Raw genomic sequence first — 8,932 nt, 5'->3', positions numbered from 1 at the left:
TATAAGACCCACACTATTTTTTCACAACACAAATTTTACACCATGTCTACTAATACATGAAAAGAATTATTTTTGGAACCATAGCAGTATCTGAAAATCGGGAAAGGTTTTTTTTAAATTTTTCTTTTTAAATATACAGAAAACAGAAAAGGCTATTTGAAATTTCATAAATCATTTAAAGAAACCATAGAATTTAGGGAGTTCATCTAACTTAACGTTTTGTTGCCGATGACCGCTCCGAAAAAACGTGAACACAGCATCCGAATATTTCAGATTGTAAGCGTTACTCAGGTTACAGATTTTTTTGTTTTTCATTTTGTTTGGCGAATCTGCCTGGCAAGGACGCTAGATAGTTCTATGGTCTTACTCGTCAAGGCCGGTCCACACTACTCGTACTCGTGATTATGTAATTATTGAAACTCGATGACTTGCGAGTAATGTGGACGATAGCTCAAGCCGAGAGACATGCGCTTGAGGGTTAGTGGGAGCGCCCACCAAAGTAGCGTAGCACTGACACGGCACATACATGATGAAAGCGATGCATAATTTTCAGATATGAACTGAGAATGACATATTTCACGCAACTGACACTTCACTCAGATGTGCGATGTCTGAAAATTTTGCATCGCCTTTATCATGTATGTGCCATGTCAGTGCTACGCTACTTTGCTGGGCGCTCTCCCTTACGAGCCTAGATGGCTTTGTTGCCGGTACATCAAAGGAAAGGATCGCTATGCTCGTCGAGACGCTCGATTTATGTGGACGACAACAAGCCTGCAAATGTAGCGGATCCTCGCGAGTCAAAGCTTGAGAAGCAACTGAGATAATGTGGACAATGAATGAACGACGAGCCGCACCAGTCTACTAGACAACAAAGATTATAGAGTTAGGAAGATAGGAAACAGCCTCATATCGCTAGTACTAAAAAGCGTATACGTTTTGGCCTGTGTTGCACACAATTGACAATCAGGTGGCGCTGAAATCGTGCTCTCAAACTGTTGAATAACAGTTCTCTATTTCATAATTGAAGGGCGCGAAATTCGAATTCTGTTCCTCAATAAAAGGGCGCGAAATTCGAATTCTATTCCTTTTATTGAATTCGAGTAGACTTGGTCGAAACCAGAAAAAACATCCTGAGCGACAAAACAAAAATAGGCCTTTGTTTTGTGATCAAGATGTTTTTTTCATCTAAACATTGTTGTGAATCAATTAATATCAATGAAATACTGTGTTAGATTTGCTATACTTTTTATTTGAAATATATAGAAAAATTTGACAAAATTGAAGATTGTACATGGTGTATTCAAAGGTCAGGCTTTTTTTTAACGGAAGGTACAATTGGTGAAAATAATTCACCTTTGAAAACATCCTGTACACAAATAATTGAGCTCTGAATATAAGACACAATGGAATGTTATATATCAAAGGTGTAATTTCTACACAATACATTTTTTTCCAATTAATAGAATCAGTTGAATTTGTAAAATTTTTATCAGAAATTAATATGAACAAATATTCAATACAACATATCTCAAGAATTCTTTTACATATTAGTTACAGAATTTTCAGAACCACAATTAAAAACAAATTTACATAGGTGTAACCTGTATGTCGGTAAAGATATGTAAGAATAACAAGTCAACTCCGAAATGCAAATAACTTCACTAATAACATGAATTGCATATCAACATAATAATACATATATCCAGCTATAAATGATAAAATTCAGTGATAAATTGAAATACGTGTATCTATCCTAATGTATAAAATTGTAGTGTAAGAGCCTTGGAGTACAAGTGCATTTTATTTGGTTTTGAGAAAATCAGATTTAAAGTTAAAAATTATTTCCAAATTCGACCACTTGGATTCTCTAGTACTTTGTATTGCTCTGTCGTTTTCACTTGAAGTTTTGGACTTACTCTTTTATACCATCCTCAGCTTGTCTCACCTCTTACTCATAGACAACGTGGTGATCGCCAAAGTGCAACTCTTCACATAGACTAATTTCATCGTACATCAGAGAACAAATTTCTTTTTTCTGCTCAGTATTTAGGAGATGCAACCTCAAAGAATCTATAGACTCTATGTATTCCAGGAGAAAATTTTTTACTGCAGTTCACCAAGTCAATGTCTGGACATACTGAAAATCCTATTCACTTTAGAGTACTGAAAATAAAAATCAATCAATATCAGAGTCACATTGTACGAGTTTCAATACTTACGTTCAGATATTTATGGTAAATTCGAAAAACTTATTTTCGGAGAATCTTTTGTACTACAGTTTCCACAGTTCCTCACCATACAATAGTTTCCATAAGACATTTTGAGCAAAGATATTTTTCTTTGATTTTGAAGTTTTCACTAAGGAAATACACAAAAAACTCTAATAATAAACGACTAAAATGAACTAAATAAACGACGAGCGGAAAGAGAATCAAAACGAAACGGCCATGTTTCTTCAAATCTTACAAAAGTCAAATTATGTTTCTCCAAATGGCCGTCGAATAAATATTTTAACCATTCTTGGCATCTTAGTACAACAATTGAACCACCAGGTGGCGCTACCGCAAGTGTATACGCTTGGTTTCCTATCTTCCTAACTCTATAATCTTTGCTAGACAAGCCGAAGATGGGTAGTCCGAGAGCTGGCGACGAATATCGGCAAGAGTTTTGTAATGGCTCATAATTGAATATGATTTAGTATTGAGGGTGTACATTAGTCAGCACCCACTCTCAAGGTCAGGTAGTATAGCGGCAACGCGCTTTGATGTAGGTATATAAGATTACAACATACTCTACAAGTATTTTGTAATCATTGAAAATAGTCACTCAACTAGTTTATAGAAAAGAAAACTTGAGAAAGTGGTCAGACCTCATTTGAGTAAAACGCGGTGGTTTAGTACCCCACATAAGTTGCTGCTTTAACGATGTCGTTTCAAGAGATTTGTAATGGCTTAAAATGCATTTATTGCTCAAATATCATGTGTTATTTGAGAATAAAATAGTCAGACCACGTATCATTAGAACAGAGGCAGTCAGCAGTCACCCAAAGTACGAATATTGTAATTTTACATAAATCAAAGAGCGTCTCCGCCAGATGTTCCACTACCTGATCTTGAGAGTGGGTGCTGACTCATGTACACCACCAAAACTAACTAATATTTAATTATGAGCCATTACAAAATTCTTGCCGATTTTCGTCGCCAGCTCTCGGACTAGGACGAGCAAGAGTAGTGGGGACCGGCCTTTATACTAATATTATGGTGTCTTCATAAATTTACATTGGTTCTGTGATGAATCCCTCTTCGTTTACCAAGGAAAAGTATACAAAAAAGGCCGAATGTTCTAACTTAATTACTTTCCGGACGAATAAAGAATCCCGAGGCACATTTAACGCCTCGGCCGTTACGGACCCAATATTAAAAATATCACTTTTCACGGCTGACCGGTCGCGATCGAAAAACGTCAACAAAGGAGGGAGACGGATAGAGGAGGAAAAAATGGGGAATTCCTCGAGTCCACATGCCGATGGCGTAACCCGAGTCCGTCTACCTGCTCTCTCTCCATCTTTAATAAACAAAGGCGCGCATCGCACGACGGCAGACATGCCAACCGAGCGACCTGCAGATAGATCCATCCTCCTTCGTGCATACGGGGAAGGCTCCAACTTCCAACTTTTGAATTATTATACGACGTGAGGCCGTGGAAGTGTAGCGTCGCCCTCGGGGCCCCCTCTCTGAATAATGAAGTGAAGAAGTAATCCGATGACAGGTGACAGGTGTCATCCTGCGTCTCGGGTACGCGATAGGCGCGCTCCCGCAGAGATCAAAAGGATCACGGACTGGTCGGCCGGAGGGCGTATGGCACAGAGATGAAATGCGCGTATGTGAGGGAGCGGTTTTTTTTTTTCGGTTTGATCAAAGAAAACCCGAAAAGCGGGAAAACTACGGTTAAAGAGCAGACCTTGGGCTTTGTGTTCAACGTTTATTGTGTCGTGGAATACTTTATGGGTTGCTTTCAGCATAAAAAAGGGGAGAAATGATGATTTTGAAATCTTCCTGCATATCATTAGAGATTGGGGGCCTATATAGTCCAATTGAATTCTCCTTAAAATTTGAAACTGTAATTTTCGAAGGGAATAATGGAGAATTGAAATTTTAATGAGCATTAAATTTTAATGGACTTTCCTTTACCTGGGAGTATAGGTCATGAAAACTAGAGAATTATTTAGTGCTGTTCAAGAAAGTAGATCAGATTTATGCAATTCCTTAATTTCTCTGAATGACTCTAGCACTATTATAGATGAAAGGTTTATCCATAATGGGAATATCCACTTTGAAACTGATGGATGAAAAGAGAGTTAATTCAAACATCGTGTTTCTTCCTTATTTAATGGAAACTATGAAGATGCTTATAACAATGCATAAGTGATCGTAGTCTTTTTTTCCTTGAGCATTATTACATTTTTAAATCACTCGTGGTTAATGAGCACTGATTGTCTATCAAACGTTCATTAATCACTTATGATTCATGAGCCATTATTCACTGGTATCAAACTTCATGGTCACGAGTTCACGACCAGAGAAAGAGGCTGTGATTTTTTAACTTGATAATGGAGAATTGAAATTTCAATGGAGCATTAATTTTTACCGGACTCCCTGTAACTGGACGTATAGGTCATGAAAACCAGATACGCTTATTTAGACAGCATTTTTTTCCTAAATTTCTGTGGATGACTTTAGCTCTATTATAGACCAAAGGTTTATCCATAATGAGAGTATTCAGTTAAGAACTGGATGAAAAGAGAGCTAATTTTAACATCGTGATTTTTCTCGAACCTTATTTACATTTATTATATGAGGGAGCTTATAACAATGCATACATGGTGGTAATCTATCAATGTCCTTGAGCATTATTACATTCTTAAATCACTTGTGGTTAATGAGCCATTATCCACTGATTGTTTATCAAACATTTATTAATCACTGGTGATTCAGGAGCCATTATTCACTGGTCTATCAAACTTCATTAATAGTCACGACCAGAGACAGAGGCTCTGTATAAGGTGGGCAAAATTCGTTGTCTACTGAGGGGATATCGAGGACTATAGCTGCTAGAAGAAAACTGATGACACACATGATGAGCTCTTCTTTAGAGAAACAAAGAATGGTGAAAACTGTAGCCTCCTACGATTCTTCGTTTTTGAGTTATTGGCAGAAAATTAGATTTTGACGATTTTGAAAAGTTCTCATAAGTTACAGATTTGAAACTTGAACCTTTCACAGGCACTTTTCTACGTAGAATCCACCGACGAGCCCAAAATATTTTTTCATTTCGAATCATTAGGCGAACTTTCCTTAAATGCTGCAAACTTTTTTTGAATTTATTATTTTTGAATTGAAAAAAATCTTGTCAGTAGATTCTACGTATAAAAGTGCCTAAGAAACTTCAAGTTTCAGATCTGTACTTCAAAGACAAAAAAGTTATGAGAACTTTTCGAAATCGTCAAAATCTCAATTTTTGTTTATAACTCAAAATCTGTTTCCAGATTTGGATTAGTCAGAAAAAAAGAGCAAGAGAATGTCATCCGTTTTTTTCTATCTGCTATGGTTCTCGAGATCCCCTCAGTAGACAACGAATTTTGTCCACCCTGTACATAAGGATATTGCTTTACAGCAATTTTGTCCGAACATACCGTGTAACAGGTATTAAGATTTTGAAATAAATACTAATAGGCCAGAAGATACCCCTTTTCAGGTCGATTTGCCTCAAAGAAAAACCATAATAAAATGAATTTCATAAATACAGAAACCACAAACTCTACTCTATGCTCATATATGTAAAATAAATAAAAATATATATAGGGATCGACGAAAATCACAGATTGATGACCTGAAATGTTTTTCTCAATACATAATCATTCATATCATTTTGAATTTTAAAAACTGTCTATTTTAGTTTTATAATGTTTCCATAAAAATGAATGATATCCAACAGACAAAATGTTCAGAGAACGTTTCATTCGAAAAAATTAACTTACTGACAATTTTCAAAGGTCATTTTCAAAAAACCGCATCAGCGTGTTTCGGACCACCTGTGGAGTGTTCTGAAAAACTGAGGAAAAGTTCAAAACTCTCCGGGAATTATTATAATAATAATAAAAGAAACAAACAATTATTTGAGACGGTTTGGACGATATAAATCCTATCTATAGTTAATATTCAACCATGAAATTTTTGGCAAAAATTGACTTCTTCAAAAAGAAACACAGTTGGGGTATTTCGGAATCGGAATTTCAGGTATAGATTCGGAATATGATACCTATAAAAATTGGGTATAAAAAAGCAGAGTGGTATCGTGTTCTACAACTTTCGGACCGACCTATGAAGTCTAAAATAATTTTACCTCATGCCAATATTGAAGTTCGATTCCCCCAAAGTTTAAGTCATTCTCTTGGACTAGTGAATTAAGTTATCGACCGATGGAGCATTGTTGACTCACCCTGTACCTTATTAAACAGGGCGACAAGAGGATTAGCAGGGTGGATTAGTAATTATAGTGGCATAGGGTCTGAATCACTTTGGCCATTTTTTATTTAATTTTTTAGAAATTCCACCCTATTTAGAAGGCCGTAAAAACTGGTATAAATAATCAATACCTATTTTTTTTCTGAATAAAAACTTTGGACTTGGGACGGTGTAGATGAACGATATTTCCCAAATGAAGTGCGCTGGGATATTCGTTAATGTGCTGCTCTACAGATGAAACTAAAAAAAAAATTTTTTATACAACAAAAATTTAAATAAAAACAAAGTTACTATGGAAAATCTGTTTTTTGTTGAATTTCAACACTTTGTTTGGAAATTGAGCGTTTGCAAAAAAAAAATTTCTTGACATAAATCAAAAATTAATTACCTATAAGGTGAGTATCTATTTTTATTGAATACTCAAAGCTATGGGTAATTATAAGTAGCGCAGAATCGAATTCAATTATGAAACTCGAAAATATATAACAAGGTCAGCTTTTATTACAGAAACAGGATAAAAAGACCGATTTTCGAAACTCTTTTCGTCTTCGTATAGTTTTTTCAGCTTTCGTCGAAGACGTTTTCAGTCCTTTTTGTACTATGTGCTTGCTTCGTTATTCTCAAATTTTCTGTATGATTCATTCCAAAAATTCCAAATCTGTATATAAATAATTCCATTCAATTATCTCCGAAAATAATGAATACCATAAAATTTCGCCTCTCTCTCCGGATGGAAAACCCACAAGTTAAACTGCGTTACCTCACGTCCGACCAAGAAAAATTGCTGTCGACTCGGGACCCTAACCTTAACACCGTGGAAAGAACTCGTTAAGAAAAGCGAGCATCAATCAATGTTTTCTGTGGCTAAACCGAAGGTTACATTGAAAAACGAGGTCCTCTCAGAGATCACATACGTCATTGTCATTTGGACTTTTATATAGAATGGACAAATATGCGAGAAGGTACTTGAGCGTTTTCGCTTTTGTCGATCGCCGAATTAAATATGAAGGAATTCAATATAGACTATAGACGTCACAAATGTTTAATGATATTCAAGAATTTTGAAAAATTGTTGAAGCACACTAAAGTAAAAATATCGACGTAATTAAATGAAAAAAGATGGTTTCAAGGTAGTGCCTCGAGAAAATTCTCATTTATTCTTCAAAATACATATATAGGAACTTTCATTAGACCGAAATATGATCAATATCAAATGTGATTTTCGAGGAAAATTTTCGAGTGAATTGTAATTGGCTTATGAAAACTTCTTAACTTTAACATTATCGAATTAATCGCCTGTTTCCTGTGCACTTTTCGTTTCAGACTCTCTTTATTGGGAATAGTTGGCATAGATTCTATGAGAAAAAGAAAATTCAAAAAAGGCATTGAAAATAAAAAAAAACCCTTTGAAAATGAAAAGAAGACATTGAAAATCAAAATATTTTGTTGTAAGTAGGTACCTATATGAACTTAGTATGCTACTCTGAAAAGTTTTCCCGGGAAAAGTATTCATAAATCAGTAGATATTGAATTTTTCTCGATCATCTGAGAAACAATTATGGAAGTTGTTTGTTCTCTGGAAAATTGATAAGATTATATGGTTTTTAACAGGGTGTTCCTAAATTGGTGGTACAAACGAAGAGGGGAGATCCCTTAAGTGATTTTAAGAAAAAAAATCATAAACATGGGATCGCAAAAGTTTCGTTCTCGAGATACAGGGTGTTAAAGTTTGATTTTTTGGATTTATATCAAAGTTGTGAAAACACATTCATTATTAGAAATGCCTAGTTTAATTGATGTATCAAAACTAACATCAGCTTACTAACTGAATTTTTATGACAATTTGGATTTTTCTGAGGATTTCGGTAGAATTGTTCAAAATTTTTTCTCGAAATCAAAGTTTCTTTTTACATTTTTTCAAATTAAAAGTGGCTCACCAAAAAAAAGTTCTGGAGAAAAACATGGGACAGTATTCCAGAAAAAATACCATCCTGTAGATTTGTTATCGAAATTGGCATGTCTTATGGTGTGAACTATCAATTATAATATTTATGCCAAATTTCAGTTTAATATCTTGTGAAGTGTAGATACTACTAGAGAAAAACTAGGAACTTAAGAACATCCTGTATAATTGAAGAATAGACTTGTAGACTATTCGACTACCTTTCAAGAAATCTGTGCCTGTATATACGGAAAATAGGTTCTTATGAAGTATTTGTTCAATGATAAACAAATTCTCAGTTATGTCCATAAATTTATTGCACAACTTTAATAGGATGAAACAAAGATACTGTATGTGAAGTTTCGAAATAACAGTTTATTGAGGTTGGTAATCAAAACTTTGATGTGGGAGGTCTTACCTATCGATATACCTACATACATAAAAAAATTTCAAAAAATGGAAT

This window comes from Coccinella septempunctata, chromosome 4, assembly GCF_907165205.1.
Source record: "Coccinella septempunctata chromosome 4, icCocSept1.1, whole genome shotgun sequence".
NCBI lineage: Eukaryota > Metazoa > Arthropoda > Insecta > Coleoptera > Coccinellidae > Coccinella > Coccinella septempunctata.
The sequence above is the reverse complement of the archived record's forward strand: the minus strand, read 5'-3'. Positions refer to the sequence as shown.